This window comes from Pseudorca crassidens, chromosome 13, assembly GCF_039906515.1.
Source record: "Pseudorca crassidens isolate mPseCra1 chromosome 13, mPseCra1.hap1, whole genome shotgun sequence".
NCBI lineage: Eukaryota > Metazoa > Chordata > Mammalia > Artiodactyla > Delphinidae > Pseudorca > Pseudorca crassidens.
In genome coordinates this window covers 85916457-85942609 of record NC_090308.1, presented here as the reverse complement: position 1 = coordinate 85942609, position 26153 = coordinate 85916457, and the positions used below count along the sequence as shown (strand labels likewise).

Genomic DNA, 26153 nt, shown 5'->3' with positions numbered 1-26153 from the left:
GTGGGGAAGGCCTCGCCCTGCACCGACACCATGTGTTACTGCCCAGCACCATGATGTTCTGTGGGTTGTGTGTCTCTTGGACCACAGTGCACTGTCACAGAATCGATGGCGAGATCAGAGTCACCTGGAGGTCACGGTCCCACTGCCGCCTGCCGGCCAGCGGAGCATCCAGGACCGGCCGCCTGCCCTCTTTCTTGCGCTGGCCTAGGTCATTGCTGACTAGCTGAGCAGCTGCGCGGGACCTACGGGCAGGTAGGCGGGCTGAAGTGGACAGGCCTAGAGCAGCCGTCTTGGGGACTAAGGACCTTCAGGACAGGAGCCCCCGGCCGCCCTTGGCACTGAGCTCCCTCCGGGCGCAGAGTTGGCCGAGTTTGGGGAGCGTCACCGTGGTGGCTTTGAGGGCTGCGCTGCCAGCGTTGGGGAGAGCCAGGGACTCCGGGTCCTGCTGAGAACCTCTGTCCCGCCGGGCCTTCTCGGGGCGCAGCATCTCGGGTTCCACCATGCAGATGCGGCGGGGTGAACAGCGAGGGAGGAACTTGGCCCCCAAGCCTTCCGAGTTCTCATCTGAGTCCGCGCTGCGGGGACCGGCGAGCAGAGGGTCCGAGTCCAATAAAGTGTGCCGGGAGCCGCCAACCGACTGGACGGCGTCACCTCAGCCACCGGAGCTCCCTCCCGCCCGCCCTGGGACCGCCCCCTGGGACCTGGCGCTACCGTCCTTGGAGCTGCCGGGAAGCCGGTGCCGCTGCCATGGCCTCGGGGCGCTTAGACACGTGGGGGCGACACCAGGAACTGGTCTCCGTCGGGCGGGAGGCTGCGCAGCGGAAACTCAGCCCCTCCTCGCTCCCAGAGAGGGACAGGGCCTCGTCTACGCGGTGGAGCGCCAGGAACCGAGCCGGCGGGCAGCGAGGCCCAGGCCACCGCTGGAGAGGCCTCCGCCTCAGCTCTCCGCCCCGCCCCGGGCTCAGCAACCGTAGCCGCGGGATGCTGGCGGACAAGGGCGTGCGGGCCGGGGCTGCAGGCGGCCGACAGCAGCCTCGGCGTTTCCTCCTCCCGGCCGGCGCCGTGGTCCCCGCAGGGCTCAGGCACGGGCCCGCCTGCTTTCCAGTTTGGGCGTGGCCGCCATCCCGGGCCCGGGGGCTGTGGTCCCCCCACAGGGGGAACCAGCGTCTCCATCCCAGAAGCTTGGGGCTTGCGGACTCGGCCGGGGAATGTGGAGCCACCGCGGACCCTGGGGCCTCCTGGACACCAGCCTTCTTGCCGCTGACCACCCAGTGGAGGCCCTCCGGGGCACCTCCCGGGGCTGCGTCCAGGGGCGTCCGGCTTTGCTTCCCGGGCCGACGGGGCTTATCAGCCTGCGAGGGGCCTAGGCCCGGGGAGCGCCTGCGCTTGCCCGGCGACGGTGTTGCCTGGCCTCTCTCCTGGAGCTGACCCGGGAGCCCACTCTTTCTCGGCTCTCGGCTCCCTGGGGCCCCGCCAGGTCCTGGGGGTTAGCGCAAGCTCCGGCAAGAATCCCAAGTGCTGCGGGCAGACCAGGCGCGGGTGTGCGCACAGTGTCAGCAGCCCAGGCGAGTCCGCCGGCAGAGCTCCTCGGGCTAGGCCGGCAGCCGCCCAAGATCAGGGGCGTGACGCTCAGGCAGGCCAGGAGGCGCAGGGTTTTGACTCCGCGCTAGCCGCGAGGAATACAACACCCAGGTTGGATGAGAAGGCCTATCTTCCCTGGAGACCCCGCCCGCTGCCCGTCATGTGCGGCCGACTGTTGAGGATGGGTAGGCTGTGAGGGTTCGCCGCGGGGGTCGTCAGCAAAACAACTCCCCAATCCAGGTGTCTCACTGGCTTCCAGGAGCTCGTTGACCAGCACTGAGAAGAAAGCAGCGTCACTAAAGCCGCTTCGAAGATGTAGCCACAGGGCCTGGGAGGCTGAGCACACCCGCGGAGGTCGGCGCTCCAGCAGCTGGAGGGGTCGCCGGCCCAGTGGCGTGGCCACCTGCTCAGAGAGAACTGGGGAGGCCCTCAGAGGTCGGCATGCACGCCTCCTGGCCGGAGTGTGGACACCGGTCAGGTGCGGCCTTGAGGTGTTGGTTACCCCTTTTGATTCCAGGGACTACGTGGAAGGTGGAGAGGGGTGCACACTCTTTTTCTCTCCGAAGAGGATTTTAGCACAGGTTATCCCGTTCTCACTTCCTCCCCATCTCACCACCTCTCGATGGCACTTCTCTCCCCACCTATTGTCATGACAGCATCTCCGGATTACTCGGTGACGCTTTTGGGATCACTGCTGGGGCCACCGGGACCAGGCTGGGCTCCCATGAGAAGGAGTTGATCCTGCTGTTATGGAAAGGCATGGATCTGGCCAACAAGAATTTGGGACAGTTGTACGAAGTAATAGACCAGTTGAATTGGAACTGACCAAGAATTAATTGTGTAAAAGAAACTAAGATGGAATGTAAAAGCCTGTTCTCTGTGCCAGCTGGGCCAAGCCCTCCAGTAGTTTAACGAGTGGACAGTCAACTGAACCCTGGGGTAGGAACCTTCTTCTCTCTCTCTACTGAAGGGCAGCTTCATGTCAGGCAAATACTGCATCATGAGGTTTCCAAGAAGAAAGTATTATTGATTGAATGTTTCTATTCCTTTTTTGATTTCTGTAAAGAATTCAAGAAGTGTTGCCTTGGTTCACCCGATATTGACCAACTGGAAGTTGCAGTAATGACAGTGTTGAAATGTTGAGAATAGTTCAGCCTCCCAGTATGGAGCTTCTCAAGTTGACGATATGGGGAATATAATTTAAGCAATGATTTCAGAGCCTTATAATCACAGGTTTTCAGATCCAGAGAGAGTAAATCACAAATTTGAAAGTGGCACTTACAGCAAGATTATTGATAACGAGACTACAGCCAGGGCTAGGGATTTATCTTGGCAGCCTTCATTTCAAGATATTTCAAGATTCTTGAAAGGACTCAGTATTGCCAAGAGAGGTGAAGCACTTTGTCTGAAACTGCAGGGTCAAGGGAGTAGGGAAGCTCTGCTTAGGTTTGTGAGTAACACAGAGACCTAGCATTACACAGGCACAGACATCACATGGGGACCTAGTACACTGAGGCGTACAAAGCAAACAAGTGAAGATTTTCTTAAAATTGCTGGTGGTGCATCCAAAGAGGTAGCCCGATTTTTCTTGCAGGGAAGAAGTCATTGCCTGCATTCAGGGACTCCATTTCATGGCCACAGCTGAGGAAATGACCTTCTTTGGACAGCATCGCCCCATCTCTGGGGAGAAGGCATCCTCTTTGTTACCCACCAGATGGCAGGCCAGCAGGGAATGCCTGTGTCTTCTTTGCTGTGCCCAGAATGCCTTGAGGTAGCATAAGGACTTGGGTAAAGGATACATTGAGCTCCTCAGGAGCACAGCAGCCGATGGTCAGCAGGTGGATTGGGCTGCTGTGCTCCTGGAACGTGGATGTGTTCACCAACCCTGAAGTTCTCTGAACCCAGTACTATTGGGATTTTAATGAGGCTTCATCACAAAGGCATGACTGATTACTATCTCCATTACAGCCCCTCTCCTCTCTCTGGAGAATGAGAGGTGGGGCTTAAAAGCCCAAGCTTCTAATTATGGCTTGGTCTTTCTGGTGACCATCCCCCGTTCAGGAGCCCAGAAAGAGTCACCTCATTAGAACAAAAGACACTCCAGGAAATTTCAAAGGATTTGGGGGTTTGGTGACATATATTTCTATCACTCAGAAAATTTCAAAGATCTCAGGAGCTCTGTGTCACCCACTGGGATCAAGGACTAAAAGTTAAAACAAAAGATTCTCCTATCACCCCTTTTTACAATGGGTTTAGGAGCTCTGCATCAGGAACCGTTTCAAGAGACCAACATATATTTCTTATTATTTCACTCCAGGATAACTAGTCTGTTTTTGTCATCTTACACCTCATCTTCACTCCTTCCCCTACCACATAGTTTATCTGGTTAAACCAAAATCCTAGGCTGTTAAAGATTTTAGATGAAGCCACAGCTCTGATGCTAAGAGGCCGTCTGTATGTTTTCAATTGCTGCCTAACAAATTACTACTAACTTTGTGGCTTAAAGAACGTCCATGTATTAGTTCACAGTTCTGTAGGTTAGAAGCTGGGTGGGCTTGACTGTGCATGAGGTCAAAATGAAATGTTGGCCAGGCTGGGCTCTTACACGGAGGTTCTGGAGAAGAATCCACTTCCAGGCTTATTCAGGTAGTTGGCAGAATTCATTCTGTATGGTTGCAGGACTGAGGTCCTGTCTTCTTGCTGTGGGCTGAGGGTCACTATCAGTTCCCAGAGACCATTCTTGTTCTTTCGTGTGGCCTCCTCCATCTTCAAGCTGGAAGCGGCATGTGGGCATCCATGCCTTGTCCATTATTGGGCTCCAGCATCTCAGCGCTACATCCAGTCAAGAGAGAGGCTCTTAAGCGCAGCCTCTTTTCCCAAACTGCCAAAGCCACTGGGTCATGGCAGCTCCCTGCCAGTTTTCCAGGCAGCCTCTAGAGCCCCCTGCTCAGGTCCCCTGGACTAGGGGGAAATTTACTAGTGGGAGCCACGTCTAGCCCACCCAGATGAGGATGGCCACTTTTTTTTTCTTAAAGCCATAAAGCTCAACATTTACAAGAACAGCTCCATACTTGGTTCTAAGAATATTGGCCACATAAAGAACTGTTTACTTCTCATAACAAGAAAAACCTAAGCATATGCCTTACTCTTAAAATATAGAATAACAAAATTTAAAACTCAAAAAATAAGCCACTTATTGAATGCATGCCCTTTATCCTTCTGGGAAACAGCATAAAATCAAATTATGTCAGGGCTCAGGGCCTTCCTATCAGCTCCCATGACCTGCAGCTGTGGCCCTGTAACTTTAAAAAGGTCATCCTTTTCACAATGGCCGAAGTGAGCCAGAAGGCAGGCCTGGTGAGCTTACAACACACCTCTTCCCACCCACTTTGGGAGAGGTAAGTACTGACTTGCTGGGAAAGTTCCCAGATGCAAAGTTTGCTCCTATGCCTGCTGGGGTTGAAGGGAGCTTGGTGATCCCTCTGGCCCTGAGTTTTGCTTCCTGCATTCCAGCCCTGACTCTCACTCCACCAGGACCTGTGGCTGCAGAGCTTTAAAATTTCCCCCTGCACTGAAGCTAGCTGCCCTCCCCAAAGAGAACAAGTCAAAGAAGATTCCAGTCCAGCTCTTTCTTTCTGGGAATCATATCTCCCTGGGTCTGGCAGAAGGAGCCAACAGAGTCTGGCCAGAAGACATAATGATCCCAGGTGTGGAGGTGGCATGGCAGCCCCAGGTGCCAGCGAAGAGCCCTATGAGTCTGCTGGCTCGACAGCTCTGTTGCCAGCAAGTGCAGAGTATAACAGACATTCGCACAGAGTATCTGCCAACTCCAGAAAGCACAGTCCGTGCCCCAGAGAAGCCAGAGCACAGCCGCTAATGCGCAACTAGTCACTCCATGGAGAAAGTGGGTGGAGAGACACAGAAGATAGTTGAGAATGATGCCTTCGTGAGTGACCTGGGTTAGAGCTGTTGTTGGGGTCTTTCAAGCCACTGGATTCATTGGTGGGATCATCACTGTGGTCGTGCAGAAAGTGTCCAGAAGGTACTCACCCTCAAGAGCTGAAGAACTGTGCCCTTCTTCCACCATCATTCAAAGATATAGTTTCCAATTTCCCCTGTCCCCAAACATGTGGGGTAAGGTGACCCATGGAAATGCTTGGCCACCCACTCAAAATCCATGATGATCCGTCCGCTTGCCAACAACAATCGAAGGAAAGATAACTCAGAAGACTTGCTCCTTTAAGCATTTGTCTTTTGAAATTTTTTTTAAACTTTGTAAAAGTTGATTTGAAGGGAAAAATGCATAGAAAGTGGAGCAAAACTATGTAAATTGGTTTATAACTTAGATAAACAATATAATTCAATCAATGTTAGAAAATGTAATTGTGTCTTTGTACCAACCATTCTCTGGTGTTATTAAAATGCAAAGGAATTTGGAAATATTTATATCAATGGAGTCCTTGGGTTTGGTGCTGTGTCAGTAAGTGATATAAGCCTTCTGCAGTTTTGGATCTGTTGAAATGTACATATTCCAGTCTAGTTTGGTCTATTTTTAAAGCCTGATTTGGTGTGAATGATCAAGTAGAAAATCTAAAGTTAGATAATATGTAATGAGCAACTGCCTTCCACAAGTCCAGATAAATCATTTCAAAAGCATCTATTTTAGATCATAAACAGGAAGCCTATACTTCTGAGAAGGCATTTTGATTCTCACAACTAGGCCACTGGGCAGGCTCTAGGCTTGCTTTACTGCCTTCTCCAGCAGTGACTTGATGACACAAAGCTTTGCTCCTACCTGTTCTCTCTACTTCCCTCAGATAATGGGGACCCAGAGCTAAGGAGATGGCATTCTCTCTTTCCAAGACACAAGTCCTTCAGATTGGCTCCTTTGCTCTGGAATATGGGGATCTCAGCCCTGTATTCCCAGGAAGCTGCTGGAGACCCAAAGGTGCCAGAGGCTCAAGTGTACCAGAAACCAAGAACCACGGTTGTCACCAAACATAAAGAAACCCTGTCTGTGCCTCTGGAATGGGAAATAGCACCTGCCAGTTTTCTTACATTCTGTTTCAGAGGAAAAATATGGGAGCAAAAATAACTTTTTAAAATGCTAATTTTAAAGAAGCAGCTAGATTTAAAGACTGGATTTTAACATAAAAGATATTCTCAGTCTTCATAATATACTACATAGTTTTGTGGGGTCATAATTGAAAAAAAAATAAAAATAAAGGAGCCCAAACTGCCTTTCTGTATTGGTACCATTCAACTTAGTTCATTTCCCTCTGTATATTTATTGAATTATTTTTCCTAAACAATAATATTTTTACACTGAGCAGATGCTCTGTTGTGATTGTGGTTGTATAATTCTGATATCCTCTAAACTTGTAAGAGTTCATAAAACAAGAAAAAGTAAAAAGCATCAGTTGAAAAGCATAGCTCATTTCGCCTACTTTGGGCAGTAATATTGTGGATGCTATTTTAAACACTGTGCCCTTGTTTTGCCCAGTTCCAGCTGATCTACCAGCCCAGATTCCATATTTGAACATCAGCTGACTGAGAGAAGGGGATTAAGAACAGCTTAAAATCCTTGCATTTCATCACTCAAATTCTGGAACAAGACTGAGGAATAATGTCTGTTCTTCTTTCCTATCCTTTCTTTTCTCCCTCACCCATGCCAAGACCACCCCAAGTCATACACTGGACCTGTTCCCTGCTGGGACAGGACTGTGGGTTTCTTTGTAACATCTGCATTGGTGCTCAATGCAGTGTGGACATGTTGTAAAATAAACCAGGTGGTGGCCTATATTAAAAAAGGCCATATTATATTTTCCTTTCTTGTTTTTTTTTTTTTTCTGGGTGGTAAAAATATGGGCAACTTTTGTTCTCTTCTTTACATTTCTTGCAATTTCTAATTACTCTACAACTAACATTAATTACTTACATAATAAAGAAGCAACTATTCTGAAAAGTTTCATTTTCCTTCTTAAGAAAATACAAATTCAGAGAGAAAATTATCATTTTTATATATTTAATAAACTTCACTTACTTAGACATTTTATTTTTTTAACATTTTTATTGGAGTATAATTGCTTTACAATGGTGTGTTAGTTTCTGCTGTAAAATAAAGTGAATCAGCTATGCATATACATATATCCCCATATCTCCTCCCTCTTGTGTCTGCCTCCCACCCACCCTATCCCACCCCTCTATGTGGTCACAAAGCACCGAGCTGATCTCCCTGTGCTGTGCGGCTGCTTCCCACTAGCTATCTATTTTACATTTGCTAATGTCTATATGTCCATGCCACTCTCTCACCTCGTCTCAGCTTACCCTTCCCCCTCGTCATGTCCTCAAGTCCATTCTCTACATCTGAGTCTTTATTCCTGTTCTGCCCCTAGGTTCTTCAGAATACTTTTTTTTTTTTTTAGATTCCGTATATATGTTTCAGCATACGATATTTGTTTTTCTCTTTCTGACTTACTTCACTCTGTATGACAGACTCTAGTTCCATCCACCTCAGTACAAATAACTCAATTTCATTTATTTTTATAGCTGAGTAATATTCCATTGTATACATGTGCCACATCTTCTTTATCCATTCATCTGTTGATGGACACGTAGGTTGCTTCCATGTCCTGGCTATTGTAAATAGTGCTGCAATGGATATTGTGGTACATGACTCTTTTTGAATTATGGTTTTCTCAGTGTATACGCCCAGTAGTGGGACTGCTGGGTCATATGGTAGTCCCGTTTTTATTTTTTTAAGGAAACTCCATACTGTTTTCCATAGTGGCTGTATCAATTTACATCCTCACCAACAGTGTAAGAGGGTTCCTTTTATCCACACCCTCTCCAGCATTTATTGTTTGTTGATTTTTTTGATGATGGACATTCTGACTGGTGTGAGGTGATACCTCATTGTAGTTTTAATTTGCATTTCTCTAATGATTAGTGACATTAAGCATCCTATCATGTGTTTGTTGGCCATCTGTATATCTTCTTTGGAGAAATGTCTATTTAGGTCTTCTGCCCATTTTTGGATTGGGTTTTTTGTTTGTTTGTTTGTTTTGTTTTGTTTTGTTTTGATATTGAGCTGTGTGAGCTTCTTGTATACTTTGGAGATTAATTCTTTCTCAGTTGCTTCATTTGCAAATATTTTCTCCCATTCTTTTTGTCTTGTTTATGGTTTCCTTTGCTGTGTAAAAGAGTTTAAGTTTCATTAGGTCTCATTTCTTTATTTTTGTTTTTATTTCTATTTCTCTAGGAGGTGGGTCACAAAGGATCTTGCTGTGATTTATGTCATAGAGTGCTCTGCCTATGTTTTCCTCTAAGAGTTTTATAGTGCCTGGCCTTACATTTAAGTCTTTAATCCATTTTGAGTCTGTTTTTTTATATGGTGTTAGGGAGTGTTCTAATTTCTTTCTTTTACATGTAGCTGTCCAGTTTTCCCAGCTCCACTTATTAAAGAGCCTGTCTTTTCTCCATTGTATATTCTTGCATCCTTTAACAAAGATAAGGTGACCATATGTGTGTGGGTGTATCTCTGGGCTTTCTATCATGTTCCATTGATCTATATTTCTGTTTTGGTGCCAGTGCCTTACTGTCTTGATTACTGTAGCTTTGTACTAGAGTCTGAAGTCAGGGAGCTTAATTCCTCCAGCTCCATTTTTCTTTCTCAAGATTGCTTTGGCTTTTCAGGGTCTTTTGTGTTTCCATGCAAATTGTGAAATTTTTTGTTCTACTTCTGTGAAAAATGCCATTGGTAATTTAATCAGGATGGCATTGAATCTGTAGATTGCTTTGGGTAGTATAGTCATTTTCACAATGTTGATTCTTCCAATCCAAGAACATGGTATATCTCTCCATCTGTTTGTATCATCTTTACTTTCTTTCATCAATGTCCTATAGTTTTCTTCATACAGGTCTTTTGTCTCCTTAGGTAGGTTTTTTTCCTGGGTATTTTATTCATTGTGTTGCAGTGGTAAATGGGAGTGTTTCCTTAATTTCTCTTTCAGAATTTTCATCATTAGTTTATAAGAATGTGAGATATTTCTGTGCATTAATTTTGTATCCTGCTACTTTACCAAATTTGTTAATTATCTCTAGTAGTCTTCTGGTAGCATCTTTAGGATTCTCTATGTATAGTATCATGATATCTTCAAACAGTGACACTTTTACTTCTTGTTTTCCAATTTAGATTCCTTTTATTTCTTTTTCTTCTCTGATTGCTGTGGCTAAAGCTTCCAAAACTATGTTAAATAATAGCGGTGAGAGTGGGCAACCTTGTCTTTTTCGTGATCTTAGTGGAGGAGTTTTCAGTTTTTCACCATTGAGAATGATGTTGGCTGTGGGTTTGTCATATATGGCCTTTATTATGTTCAGGTAAGTTCCCGCTATGCCTATTTTCTGCAGTGTTTTTTTTTTTTATCATAAATTGGTGTTGAATTTTGTCAAAAGCTTTTTCTGCATCTATTGAGATGATCAAATGTTTTTTCTCCTTCAATTTTTTAATATGGTTTATCACATTGATTGATTTGTGCATATTGAAGAATCCTTGCATTCCTGGGGTAAAACCCACTTGATCATGCTGTGTGATTCTTTTAATGTGCTGTTGGATTCTGTTTTCCAGTATTTTGTTGAGGATTTTTGCATCTATGTTCAGCAGTGATATTGGCCAGTAGTTTTCTCTCTTTGTGACATCTTTGTCTGGTTTTGGTATCAGGGTGATGGTGGCCCCATAGAATGAGTTTGGTAGTGTACCTCCCTCTGCTATATTTTGGAAGAGTTTGAGAAGTATAGGTGTTAGCTCTTCTCTAAATGTTTGCTGGAATTCACCTGTGAAGCCATCTGGTCATGGGTTTTTGTTTGTTGGAAGATTTTTAATCCCAATTTCAATTTCAGTGCTTGTGATTGGTCTGTTTCTATTTTTTATTTCTTTGTGGTTCAGTCTCAGAAGGTTTTGCTTTTCTAAGAATTTGTCCATTTCTTCCAGGTTGTCCATTTTATTGGCATATGGTTGCTTGTAGTAATCTCTCATGATCCTTTGTATTTCTGCAGGGTCAGTTGTTACTTCTCCTTTTTCATTTCTAATTCTATTGGTTTGATTCTTCTTCCTTGTTTTCTTGATGAGTCTGGCTAATGGTTTACCAATTTTGTTTATTTTCTCAAATAATCAACTTTTAGCGTTATTGTCTTTGCTGTCATTTCCTTCATTTCTTTTTCATTTATTTATGATCTGATCTTCATGATTTCTTTCCTTCTACTAACTTTGTTTTGTTTTTTTCATTCTTCTTTCTCTAATTGTTTTAGGTGTAGGGTTAGCTTGTTTTTTTGAGATGTTTCTTGAGGCAGGATTGTGTTGCTATCAACTTCCCACTAAGAACTGCTTTTGCTGCATTCCATAGGTTTTGGATTGTCGTGTTTGCATTGTCTTATTTTCTAGGTATTGTTTTGATTTCCTCTTTGATTTCTTCAGTGATCACTTCGTTATTAAGTAGTGTATTGTTTAACCTCCATGTGTTTGTATTTTTTACAGATTTTTTCCTGTAATTGATATCTAGTCTCATAGCGTTGTGGTCGAAAAAGATACTTGATACAATTTCAATTTTCTTAAATTTACCAAGGCTTGATTTGTGACCCAAGATTTGATCTATCCTAGAGAATGTTCCATGAGCACTAGAGAAGAAAGTGTATTCTGTTGTTTTTGGGTGGAATGTCCTATAAATATCAGTTAAATCCATCTTGTTTAATGGGTCATTTAAAGCTTGTGTTTCCTTATTTATTTTCATTTCGGAGGATCTGTCCATTGGTGAAAATGGCGTGTTAAATTCCCCTATTATTATTGTGTTACTGTTGATTTCCCCTTTTATGGCTGTTAGCATTTGCCTTATATATTGTTGTGCTCCTATGTTGGGTTCATAAATATTTACAATTGTTATATCTTCTTGGATTGATCCCTTGATTATTATGTAGTGTTGTTCTTTGTCTCTTGTAATAGTCTTTATTTTAAAGTCTATTTTGTCTCATATGAGAATTGCCACTCCAGCTTTCTTTTGATTTCCCTTTGCATGGAATAACTTTTTCCATCCCCTCACTTTCAGTCTGTTATGTGTCCTTAGGTCTGAAGTGGATCTCTTGTAGACAGCATATATACAGGTCTTGTTTTTGTATCCATTCAGCCAATCTATGTCTTTTGGTTGGAGCATGTAATCCATTTAAATTTAAAGGAATTATCAATATGTTTATTCCTATTACCATTTTCTTAACTGGTTTTAATTTGTATTGTGGGTCTTTTCCTTTTCCTTCTCTTGTGTTTCCTACTTAGAGAAGGTCCTTTGGCATTTGTTTTAAAGCTGGTTTGGTGGTGTTGAATTATCTTAGCTTTTGCTTGTCTGTAAATGTTTTAATTTCTCCATTGAATCTGAATGAGATCCTTGCTGGATAGAATAATCTTGGCTGAAAAATTTTCCCTTTCATCACTTTAAAGGTGTCCTGCCACTCCCTTCTGGCTTGCAGAGTTTCTTCTGAAAGATCAGCTGTTAACTTTATGGAGGTTCCCTTGTAGGTTATTTGTTGCTTTTCCCTTGATGCTCTTAATATTTTTTCTTTGTATTTAATTTTTGATTGTGTGATTAATATGTTTCCTGGCATGTTTCTCCTTGGATTTATCCTGTATGGGACTCTCTGCATTTTCTGGACTTCATTGACTATTTCCTTTCCCATATTAGGGAAGTTGTCAACTATAATCTCTTCAAATATTTTCTTAGTCCTTTTTCTTTTCTCTTCTTCATCTGGGACCCCTATAATTCGAATGTTGGTGCATTTAATGTTGTCCCAGAGGTCTCTGAGACGGTCCTCAAATCTTTTTATTCTTTTTTCTTTATTCTGCTCTGCAGTAGTTATTGCCACTATTTTATCTTCCAGGTCACTTATCCATTCTTCTACTTCAGTTATTCTGCTATTGATTCCTTCTAGAGAATTTTTAATTTCATTTTTTGTGTTGTTCATCATTGTTTGTTTGCTCTTTAGTTCTTCTAGTTCCTTGTTAAATGTTTCTTGTATTTTTCTCTATTCTATTTCCAAGATTTTGTATCATCTTTACTATCATTACTCTGAATTCTTTTTCAGGTAGACTGCCTATTTCCTCTTCATTTGTTTGGTCTGGTGGGTTTTTACCTTGCTCCTTCTTCAGCTATATATTTCTCTGTCTTCTCATTTTGCTTTACTTGCTGTGTTTAGGGTCTCCTTTACACAGGCTGCAGTTTCATAGTTCCCATTGTTTTTGGTGTCTGCCTTCAATAGGTAAGGTTTGTTCAGTGGGTTGTGTAGACTTTCTGGTGGAATAGACTGGTGCCTGTGTTCTTGTGGATGAAGCTGGATATTGTATTTCTGGTAGGCAGGACCATGTTCTGTGGTGTGTTTGTGGTGTCTGTGAACTTATTCTTATTTTAGGCACCCTCTCTGCTAATGGGTGGGGTTGTGTTCCTGTCTTACTAGTTGTTTGGCATGGGGCCCAGCACTAGATCTTGCTCGTCATTGAGTGGAGCTGGATCTTAATGTTGAGATGGAGATCTCTGGGAGAGCTCTCGCTGATTGATATTATGAGGGGCAGGGAGGTCTCTGGTGGACAAATGTCCTGAACTTGGCTCTCATACCTCAGAGGCTCACACCTGACACCTGGCTAGACCAGCAAGACCCTGTCAGCCACACGGCCAAGTAAGTGCTGAGTTTCTTGCCTTTTGGGAAGTCTGAGGTCTTCTGCCAGCATTCAGTATGTTTTCCGTAGGAGTTGTTCCACATGTAGATGTATTTTTGATGTGTTTGTGGGGAGGAAGGTGACCTCCATGTCTTACTCCTCTGCCATCTTGAAGGTCCTCCTATATTCCTTTCTTTGGCCAAGAAAATTACTAACTACAAGTTATTAGTAGTAATTTTAAAGTTGAAGTTCATGAATATATTGAGTAGCTTAGTCCTTTATTGGAAATACTGATATGTATAGGTGCTTATTTTTTTTCTAAGTACATCTTTATGTAGGAATTATGAATATTTGTAGCTATGCTAAAAATTATTATACCCAGAATAAGGTTAATATTAAAAAACAAACAAACAAAAAAACTTCACCCAGGTTTCTCACTGTCAGAGAATGAAATTGAAAATAAGCAAAGGAGGAATGCTGGAAGGAAGATTTGGTATTGAAAAAAGGAATAGATATTGGGTTGGCCAAAATATCCTCTTTTTTTTTTTTTTTTTTCTGTAAGATGGCTCTAGTAGCACTTAGTTGTCTTTAACTTCATTTGAAACAATTTTGTTAGATTGTATGTGACAGCTGTCATATCAGTGTGCATTTAAAAAAGTCTTACCAAAATTAGTGGATTTTTGTTTAGCCATTTTAATATATAAGATGAAAGAAATGTAACACTTCCAGCATATTATGCTTTATTATTTCAAGAAAGGTAAAAATGCAACTGAATCTCAAAAAACATTTATGCAGTGTATGGAAAAGGTGCTGTGACTGATCAAACTTATCAAAAGTGGTTTGCAAATTTCATGCTGGAGATTTCTAACTGGGTGTTGCTCTTCAGTCAGGTAGAAACATTGAAACTTATAGCTATCAAATTGAGACATTAATTGAGAACAACTGATGTTATACCACGTGGGAGATAGACACCATACTCAAAATATCCAAATCAAGCATTGAAAATATTTTGTACCAGCTTAGTTGTGTTCATCGCTTTGGTGTTTGGGTTCCACATAAGTTAAGTGAAATAAACCTTCTTTACTGTATGTCTGCATGTGATTCTCTATTTAAACATAACAAAAACGTTCCATTTTTAAAACAAATGTGAGGGATGATGAAAAGTAGATACTGTACAATAATGTGGAATGGAAGAGATCATGGGGCAAGTGAAATGAACCACCACCAACCACACCAAAGCCCGGTCTTCACCCAAAGAAAGTGATGTTGTTTATATGGTGAGATTGGAAGGGAGTCCTCTATTATGAGCTCTTTCTAGAAAACCAAACAATTAATTCCAACAAGTACTGCTCCCAATTAGACCTACTGAAAACAGCACTCAATGAAAAGCATCCAGAATTAGTCAACAGAACTTGCATAATCTTCCATCAGGATAACACAGGACCACATTTTTCTTTGATGACAAGGCAAAAACTGTTACAGCTTGGCTGGGAAATTCTGGTTCATCCTCAATATTCACCAGACATTGCATCTTCAGATTTCCATTTATTTTGGCCTTTACAAAATTCTCTTAATGGAAAAAAATTTAATTCCCTGGAAGACTGTAAAAGGCACCTGGAAGTGGCACCAGTTCTTTGTTCAAAAAGATAAAAAGATTTGGGAAGATGGAATTATGAAGTTGCCTGAAAAATGGCAGAAGGTAGTGGAACAAAAGGGTGAATATGTTGTTCAATAAAGTTCTTGGTGAAAATGAGAAATGTGTCTTTTATTTTAAGGCACCTTTTGACCAACCCAATAGATAGATAGATAAATAGAAAAATACATCAGAAATGAAATATAGATGAGTATTTAGACATGGGTTAGCTTACATATATATAGATAGATAGATAGATAGATAGATAGATAGATATAGTTTCTTATCTCTGTCTACAGAGAGGACCTAGGAGATGTGGCATTCAAATACCAGGGAGCATACCTCATGTCCAATATTGTTTCTAACTACCATCATTCAATAAAAGTTGCCAGGGTTCTTTGGAGACCTCTTTGATTCCAGTCCTGGGGCAAGAAGAATACAAGAGGAATGTGAGAAAATAAATCTTAACCTGGATTTTTTAGTGTTACAGTGTAAGCCTTGGTCTCCTGAACCATGGGAAATCTTACATCATAAAGATAAAGAGGGGATTCCCTGGTGGCGCATTGGTTGAGAGTCTGCCTGCCGTTGCAGGGGACACAGGTTCATGCCCCGTTCCGGGAAGATCCCACATGTCATGGAGTGGCTGGGCCCGTGAGCCATGGCCACTGAGCCTGCGTGTCCGGAGCCTGTGCTCCTCAACGGGAGAGGCCACAACAGTGAGAGGCCTGTGTACCACAAAAAAAAAAAAAAAAAAAAAGTGTTTGCTGTCACTTCCCTTAAAGTATTTTACACTTTACATACAATGAAAAATAGACAGCCTTCCCCCTGCCCCCAGCTAATGATGGAGCTAATTGATTCCATCCAATAACATTTCTCTTATCTCTCAGAGACCCAAATGTTAGCATTCAAGGATAGGCATCTAGGTGAAAGCATTATCTTCCTAGGTGTTTGCATTTCAATTAGGATGGAATCCTGGACAGTGGTGAGAAAAGAGTTTATCTTCCGCTTGGAGTGATACATTTACTTGCCAAAGTGTTATCCTAAGGATCCTTTCCACCCTGTCTCTAAGAGAACTCAGAAAATAAGAGGTGGGAATAGATCAGGGCAGTGAATGGTGTCTTTTCTCCTTTTAAGTGGACAGAATTCCTCTTCATCTCTTGCCTGCAGTAAGCCTGCCCCTTGCATAGATGTTTTTGTATCTGGCTATTCTTGGGTCACTTTTGAAGGGACTATTCTGATTGTTGATTGTGCTATAAGTAGAATAAAGTTATTTTTTGATACTGGTACCTCTTGATATCAATAAAAACATATGTATTTCAATAACTATATATGCAATATACGTATATCAGACTTTTAACATATGAGTCTGGAACATCTGTAGTGCCAAAAAGTGAGGAAGTTCTTTTAAAAAGGATGAAGGCCTGTCATAAAGAACACAGGAACCAAACTCAAAGTGCTTCCAAAGGTCACATCTATAACAGTCTCAGTAGTTGTACTAGTAGTAGTAGAGTCCTAATAATAATAATAATAATGATAATAGCAATCATAATAATGTTTTTACTGGATTATGACCTTATCCAAGTGTTTAAGATTAATATCACCAGTAATAAGACTCGATATCTTGCACCCACTAAATTCACATCACTTCTGTGTTATTCTTGCCCAAAATTCCAAACTTCAATCAATTTTTAAGGTAACATCAGACAAACACAAATTGAGACACCTTCTATAAAATATCTGACTGAAGGTTTTCAAAAGTATTAAGGTCTTAAATGCCCAAGACTGCCTGAGTGTCAAAAATTGTACGAGATCAAGAGACACAGCAACTTAATGCCATGTCAGATCCTTAGATCCAGTAATGGAAAAAAGACATTAGTGGAAAAACTGGTGAAATTAGAATAAAAGCTATAGTTTGGTTAATGTTATCATATGAATATTAATTGTACTATATAAGATGTTAACATTAGGAGAATCTAGATAAGGGTATATGAAACTCTCTGTATTATTTTTGTAAATATTCTGTAAATTTAAAATTATTTTAAAATGCAAATTGTCACAAATTATGGCCAGGAAACACATTATAAGTTAATAAACTAAAAATATGTTACTTAAAACCTATTACACAGTATAACCAATATTTTACACTGTAATTGATATTTATTAGCATTCCTATAACTCAAAATTTTAAGTGAATATATATTATGACATTTATGATCACAAAACTATTTAAAATATAAGCAAGGAAAGCTGAATTGAATATGCAAAAGAACCATAATTCAAAAACTGGCAAGAGTCTGCAGAGTGAACAAGACAGAAACAATCTTTGCCTTCAGGGAACACACACCCTATTTTGGGAGGCAGACTAAAATAATATGACATAATACAGTGCTTAATAACTAAAGGAAATGCTATAAAGAAAACAAAAAGAGTGACCAAGATAGAGACATTACCTCCAAGGCAGTGAACATGTGTTTTATTTATTTATTTATTTATGGAGTGAATGGGAAGGTGCTGAACGTCTGTAAGCAGGAAACAGTGTTTTAAATGTAGGGGTGTGGGGGGGGTGTGGACTTCCAGGAGGGGTTTCTTGTCCAAGTTCAGGTAAGACGTAATGGTTCCCTGGCCGAGGGCTTGCATTGGAAGTGTAGAACGAGAAGCAGCTTGATCTAAGTTTGGGAGAGAAAATAAACAAGAGTTATGGTGACCTGGATATGGAGGGTGAGAAGAAGGGAAAAGTGGAGACTGACTCTGAGATTCTTCTATTGAGAAATATTGTGAGAAGAAGGAATAAACAAAAAAGAGGTTTGCTCTTTTGGGAAGTGCATGCTCACCTTCCAAGAATTGTTTTGGGGTTGGTGAGATAGAAAGTTTGGGGTCAAGAGTGAGCAGACTCAGTAGGGGACAGGAGAAGGTAGACATTTCTGTAAATTAATTTGTGTTTAAGAAGGCTATTTGAAAGGTGGGCTAGTGTCACAAGTGTAAGAGTGTTTATCCAGTAGAACATATGTGATGTATTGTCTTTTGAAACTTGAATGTTCTTACTCTAATTGCCAAAATGCAGCAAGCTTTCACTACGGCAATGCTGATACCCCTTAAGTAGCTGTGTTAGTGCAGCAGTATTTCTGGATAAGAGGTAGGGAAGAGGAAAAGATTATTTCTGGGTAGCTGAGCTATTTTTTTCTTAAATTTTTTTTCCTTCCTATCTTAAAATATTTCATAAAGTGAATCTTATTACTTTACAACTTAAAGTAATAGTATTTATAATGTTTAACTAAAGAAGGTGTTCCAAAGTATTCTGGCTTGATGGAAAAGAAAAACTATAACCGAACAGTTGTTATAGATGGATATTGATTGATTTCAGGATCAAATATATATATATTTTTTCCTTTGCAAGGGAATTAACATATTAAATACAAAAGCAAATGTATGTTAGTACTCACAAGAATTGTAGACAGAAATGTTATTTTGAGTATGTCATTTTTTGAAGTAAGGTATTTTGAGTCATTAAAAAAATCACACTTTCTAAAGGATATTATTCTTCTATATCATTAATGTACATGTAAGTCTTCAAATTTTCCTAAATTTTACTTATTAAATAATGATATTTTTTAAAAAAATGCAGTTAGTGTAAAAAGAAACTGACATATATATATATATATATATATATATATTTTATCTGAGTGTACATTGTAACAGATAATTCATATCAGTGGTTGACCTTGACTTGGCTTAAGGGAGTCAAATGAAGCTTTCATGCTTAAAATCTGTTGAGAAGAAATATATTTTATTCAAAGCTCTTAAAGTGCTTTGAATTAATATAACTGATATGTAGATTTCAAAATCACATGATTCACTTTTACAGTCACTTTTCCCTAAAGTGTGAGAATACCTACTGCTATTGAAATCTAAGGACATTTTATTTTATAAGGACTTAGTTTACTTCAATAAATATAAATTTTTGTCTTTTTCATAGTATGTTTGGTGACAAGGAAGAAACCTACTTAAGTTAGCTTCAGAAAAAAAAATGTTTTTAACAGTGAATTAAACAATGACCTTATGGGCACACCTCTATAGAGAATTGTTTCTGCTTACAATACTCAGTACCTGCTGCCCATAACTCTGGTTTGCACATGACCCTGGCTTCTCAAAATCCTAAACCTCTCCTTAATTTTCTGTAATTCTAGACCTCCGGTACCCCATACTGTTTATGTTTCACAGACTCAGAGGCTTGTCTTCAATTAAGAGTAAAGAGAATTTAGTTGACAGCTGACTATGGCTATTTTAAATAGCTAAGCTTCAACATTTAGGTTTTGGGGTAAATGTTCTTTTATTCCCAAGAGAGAAAGCACAGATTAGATCTTTTCCATTTCCTTTAGTTCAGAGACTATAGCTTCAGACTTGCACTGTGGACTGAGGGAATATAAGTACACAGTAGTAATTTTATTAAAGCAAATTCTATCAGTATTTATTGGAAGTTACCATTCAGTTGGCAAGTTTCATACCAACTGATGTCTTACTAAGTAGTGTGGGTATACTGTTGAGAAAGGTTCTAAGACAATCTGGGTTCAGTAGTCAGGATGCCATGTTAACAAGTGATTCAGCCTATTGACACGAAAGTGTGAGAAACAGACTTGGATGCCACGTTTGCCATTATACAAGGATAACAAGCAAGTGATAGAAGAATGTCAGTCCTCAACAGCAACATTTTCAATCGTTGGGATGTGAGCTTATAAAAAAATTTAGATTGCCAATATCCACTAGAGATTATTATTCAGTAGGTTTGGGATAGGGTTCCTTAATCAACATTTCTTTCAAGCACCCATATGCGTCTGATTATAATGCAATGATATCCATACTGTGGGAGCAATGTTCTTTACTTCTGTTCTCCCTAGAGCTCCGAGAATACTAATCAACTAGGTAGTTCACTGAAAATATGTGATTCAGATAATTATTCAGACTGTTTGTACAACCCCAGGTTGGAATACCTTTGATGTCCTAAAGTATTTTGATGATTTAATGGGTCAAGTCAATTTATCTATAGATTCCACCAACTAGACCTGGTCCTGTCTTTTGGGATGAATCCAGGTAATTCTAACCACTTTTCCCACAGGAATCCTCCTATATTCTCTTTTCCAAGTACCCTCCTCTCTTTAATATGTCCCGTATGAGTGGTTTAAGTCCCTTTCCCATCTGAGTGGTCCAGTGGTTTGTTAATGACACTCAGGTTTAAATATAGTTTGCCATGTGCTCTGAGGGGTGAATAGTGCAGTTTTATCTCCTTTTATCATTCAGCTACTTTATATCCATTAATGTAGCAGTTCAGAAAAGTCCTAGAGAGATTGCACTATAAATAGTGATTAAACACATGAGAGTTGTCCTGAGGAAGAAATAGGTTTGGATTCTGGCTCTGTTACTTACTGTCTGCAATTTCACAAGACTGTTACATATGCATGGATGGTAAGTAATTTTTGAGGAAATGTGTTTAATTCATTTTTTATTCACAGTGCTGAAAAAATAATAGAAAACGTGTTAGTATGACTCGAATGAAAAACATCAGTTTTTATATTTTAAATCATTTTCACTGGAGGAAAAATTTAAAAAGAAAAACAAATAAAAAATATAATTGTGACTGTTTGCTGTTACTAGCTGTACAGAGATTCAGATTCTATGACCAGATCCTTATCATTCCAAATTGAACTACTCACAATTAGCACTTCAGACAAGATCTTTTCTAGAGCCAGTAATCCCACTGCCAACATGTCCTGTTTGCTCGGATCATATCGACAAGCTGACACACCTACCCAGTCACTGCCATTGCTTCCTGCCTGCCTCCTGGCATTCTGAGCCTGGGCTCCAGGACAAGTGATCCAATCTCCCTCACCACATCCCACAGTCTCATTTTTTCCTAGCATCAATTCTTAATTATCTAATTATTGTCCTTAACCCTGGTGGCAGAAACTGCTATTTTCCTATCCTTTACCAATTCTCATCTTCTTCCTCAACAACGGAATGCTGATTTTGTTGGGAGTGGAATATTACTGGCAAAGAAAACTGCAGTTTCTAGGTTCCTATACAAATAGGGCTGGCCTGTAACTAAGTCCTGTGGCCAGTAACTAAGTCCTGGTCAATGAGATTTAATGATAGTTTCTGCTCATGTACATTGGGAACTCAAAAGAGGAGGGGATTTAAGTCAACTGGCATATGTCATTTTGTCTTTCCTCTTTCTTACTGACTGAAAAGCAAATGGGATGATGAGAATCCTGGTTGTCGTCTTGTAAGTGCAAGTTTAGGTGCTTTGAGGATAGAACCTCAGGATGCAGAGCACATATACAGAAAAAAGCAGGAAATCAATAACACTGTTGAGTTGGCCTGAAAAGCTCAACTGTACATTTCATTATTTGAGAGATACATGAGTCCCTATCTTATTTTAAGAATCATTTTTTGGCTTCTGTTACTCCAAGTCTAGCATATTGATGCATCACTCTGAGCAAAGTGACTCAGATAAAAAATGTTTCTGATAATGGTTTCATAAGAACCTGTAATTTTCCAGTGGAACCCTTTCTGAAATTTAAACTTATTTATTTATTTATTTGAACTATAGAGGGGTTATTAGGAAAGAAGGGGTTGCCAGTTATTTCAGTTGCCAAAAGCTTAGAGGAAATTAAATCCTAAGCCAAATGTTTCCTACTTGTTTGTAAAGTGTTAGTGAATAATAAAGAGCTATGAAAATTTGGAGAACCCAGTAAATAAGCATGTACAGTAAAACACATTCTATAAATGTTCTAATCCATGAAATATTCACATTGCTTAAAATTCGTTAGAGAAAAAAAAAAACAAACAACCTCACTGGTTTTGAAGTATTATTGGGACTTTGGGTGGGACAATAATTTGTAGTTAGGAGTTACCTATACATTTCAGAAAGTTTAACATTTTTGGATTCCACTCACTAAAACAGTATTATATCCCCATTCATTGCAAAGGTTAAATAATTCACCCTGAGGAGATATTGATCCTCTGTTCCTCCTTCTCTCACCTCTTCCACCCTCACTTAACTGTTAAAAAACACTGGAATCAGATGGAATCTGAGAAAATTCTGCCTTGAGAACATATTTCATTTATTCTTCTACCTATTTAACCTGTTCCATATTTAAATCTCTATTTATCTCTGTTGATTTAAAATATTGAAGTCAGGTAACCTTCATTTTTCTCTAATAATGAAATTCTGTTCATCTGTCCTCTCTGGATTTCCATGAAATATGCTTGAAGATCATAATTAGCATAACTCTTGAGAAGTACATATTAATGAAGTGGTTAGGGATCTATAATGGAAAAAAACAGGGAATTTTAGTCTAACTTGGTGCAAATCTCTTGAGTTTTTATTCATCAGTGAAGTATGGTTAACGATATCTTCAATTACTATCACATGGTAATGCTATTAGAATCATATGGAATAATGTGTGTATAGTAATCATTTTACATGAAGCACTGGGATAGTGATATTTATTTGAAATATAAAACATTTTAAATATCTATATATTCATCTATTCATGAATATATTTCTTGAGGCTCAAATAATCAGATCATTAGATCCATCAGTTTCAGGTTAGTTACATGAAAATTATGAAGATTTATATTTATGTCTATGTTTATATTTATTTATTTATATTTATATTTATGACTGTGGAATAATCACAGTTATTTATAACCATTCTCCATGACTCTCAACTCCTCTATACTGATATGACTGAAGTATGCTTGGTATAGTATCTGTTTTCCAAAAAAATAAATGTATATATTTAACAAACACTTATATAGCATACACTTTGTGCCAAAATTTGTTTACCAGTATTAAGTAATTTAATCCACTTAACAAACGTATAAGACAGATACCATTACTACCTCATTTAAAGATGATAAAACTAAGGCACTGAGAGTCTAATGCACTTGTAAAAGGTCATGTGGCATAGAACAGATACTAGTTTACAAAAAAAAAAAAAAAAAAGGACAACTGTATTGCACAAACTTACAAAATATCATCCCTGGTATGTCACATTACAATTTAGTAATTAACAGATTTCTTTGCATGTGTCCTTTGCTCTCTGGGTCATTCTTCTTTTGGATATCTAAATGATTTACATCCTTAGATTTTTATAATCTGCTCAAATATCACATTCAAAGTGAGCATTATTTGGCCCCCTTATTTAAAATTGCACACACACTCCCTAGTACCCCGTCCTACTTAATTTTTCTCCATATTACTTATTTGTAAATAAGATATTACTGAAACACAGCCAAGCCTATTTACTTATTTATCGTCTGTGGTTGCTTTGCCTCTGCAGTGACAGGTTTGTGTAGTTAAAAGAGATACCATATAACCAACAAAGTGTATACTATTTGGCCCTTTACAAAAAAAGTGATTGCCAGTCTATGCCCTAAATAATTTACTTGTCTATTATGTTTGTTGTATATCTCATCTCACTAGATTATAAATTCCATGGGAGCAAAGATTCTTCTCTAGATTTATTTTTCCTCTTTATTATTTCTATAGCCTCAAGTCTTATAATAACATATGGAACATAGTAGTCACTTAATAAATATTGATGTATAAAGGGTGAATAAACAAAAAAATAATGAAATGTTAATCGCTTTCTCCATGTTTCCTCTCTTCAGTGGTTAACCCTTAATGCTCTTTAAAAGACAGTTTTGCATTTCAGAAAAAATAGCAGTCATATATAAACTTAAGAGATGAAAATGAAACCATATATAAAATTATTTATGGCAAGCTTTATATATTGTGGCAAACTGACTATAGCAAAAATAAAAATAATAAATTGCCAAATGATTTATAACATGGCTTTTTTAGTAATGTGAATATGTTGTGTTTCAAATTTTTATATTGGCTACATAAAATCCACCTAGTAGAAAGTAAAACAGAAGTACTGTCATCTCTTTGAAAGTCGAAGTGACAATTGATATTGCTATTTTGTTTTTAATGTGACCAGATATGAAAAACAAGTGTATGATATGGAAAGAACCTAAAAGGAACAGTCTGCTTCATTTTCTTCATTTTAGTGTTTGTAATAGACAATGAAAGTAATGTGAAGAATTGTCAGAGTTGAACAAAAGATATTAGGAAAGTAGATTTCAAAAAGGTCATGAGAAATATAACATACAATTTCAACAGCCTTTAGGTGTGACCATAGCTTAAAATGAATGGAAAAGTGTGTTAAAGAATTTATGAGATATGGGGATATAAGTATATATATAGCTGATTCACTTTGTTATACAGCAGAAGCTAACACACAATTTTAAAGCAATTGTATTCCAATAAAGATGTTAAAAAAAAAACAAAACATGAGGCAGTATCAGTGAGGAAGAAAAGGATGAAACACTTAAGAAATCTGAGTAGTTGCTCAAGGTATTGTTATGTTAAAAGCTTATGTACATAAAATTGTCAAGCATTTTCAATAAAGTAAATCTGATTGAAGCTGAGCTGAGAGTTAAAAAACTGATGAAGGCCAGAAAAATGCATGTAATTATTTGTAAGAGCCAAAATATGAAAAGGAAAAAATTGTGCCCACTAATGGGAGAAGATAGAGTAATGCTCTATATTGAAAATGAGAAAAAATAATTCCCCACCTGACTAACAAGTTGGGTTCCCAGGTGCTAGAAAACAGATTCTGAGACAGAGATTAGCCTGAAGGATGTTTATTGGTGAGTTCTCTGGAGATTGACACCCGTGGAAGGGAGGAAAATAAAAACTGGGTAAAGGGAGGTGATTTGCATTCCCAACAAAAAGGGCACATTAGGTGCTCTGCAGTGTGATGGCCCCTCAGAATTGCCCTTCAAATTGATCAGTCACTGAGTGAGGCTGCCACTGGAAGGATTAATAATGTGGGTCAAGGCAAGTTTCTCCAGCATAACAATTTGTAAATAGGGCTTAAATGTCTTCCGATGGACCTTTCTTGCTGAGATACTTAGAGAATGAAGGTTAATGGAATAAATATGAGCCCTTGCTTCTGCAGCTAATTTCAGGACCACAACAAGACAGTCATCTCCATCCTCTGCTGTCCATTTTTAATCCCCCTTACCTTCTGGGGTTTATTTTATCTCATGACCAACATCTTATCCCTGAGGGTCCTAAGGCATTGGTTACCATGTCCTTCCCAGGCTAAGGTTGCTTCACACTTTCATTTATTCTTATTGTTCAGGGATTCTATACCTTTGCTGATTTTCGGTCTAGTAAACTTATCCATCATTGAAGTCCCCAACCATTACTATTGATTTGCCTATTTCTCCCTTAAATTCTTTTGGTATTTGCTTCCTATATTTTTGAACTTCGATTTTACTTGTATGTATATTTACAATTGTATATCTTCATAATAATGAACACTTGTATCATTATAAGATATTTTTTCTTTGTCTCTAGCAACACATTTTAAGACCCATTTTAATGGAATTAACAACCATTTCAGCTATTTTATGTATTATTCTTACAGAATATGTTTTCTTTCATCCTTTATTTTCAGCCTATGTGTGTCTTGATGGTGATAGAATTCTGGGTTGTGACTTGATAGTTTATATCTTTTTTCCCCTTTCACCAATTTATTGATATCATTGTCCTCTAACTTAGGTAGTTTCACTCTAGAAGTCTTCTAATTTCTTATTTTTTCCTCTATGTATAATGTCTTTTTTCTCTGGCTTCCTTCAAGAATTTTCTTTATCTTTAGCCTGTAGATTTGAATATGATATATCTAGGTGATTTTTTCCCCTCCAGGGAGACATTTTTCCTGCTTAGTTTTCTCTGAGATTTTTGAGTCTATGGCTTGCTCTTTGTCATTAATTTTGGAAAATCCTCTACCAGTATATCTCAAAATACTTTTTATTATCTTTCTGGGATTCAAATACATGTATGTTACAATATTTGATGCTGATTCATAGCTCCTCTTGATTTTTTTGCAGTTTTTCCTCTTCCCCCTTTTTCCCCACTGTGTTTCATGATAAAATTTGTTTCAGGATAATTTTTAATGAGTCATCTTCAAGTTCACTGATTCTTTCCTTGGATATGATGAGTTTACCAAAGTTCCTGTAAAAAAAAATTTGTTTCATATTTAAAAATAAATTATGCTATCTTCATTTGATTTTTTTTTTAGTTTTCATCTTTTAAAAAACTTCCTATCTGATCTGACACCTTCTTCATTAGCATTATTAACATATTAATTATAGGTATTTTAAATTCTGTTAGAC

General features: G+C 39.2%; 1 pseudogene; it reads left to right on the top strand.

The window, feature by feature from the left end:
- The first annotated feature begins 2159 nt into the window (after nucleotides 1-2159).
- On the top strand, nucleotides 2160-3971 carry LOC137204910 (epithelial splicing regulatory protein 1-like; annotated as a pseudogene).
- The last annotated feature ends 22182 nt before the right edge of the window (nucleotides 3972-26153 follow it).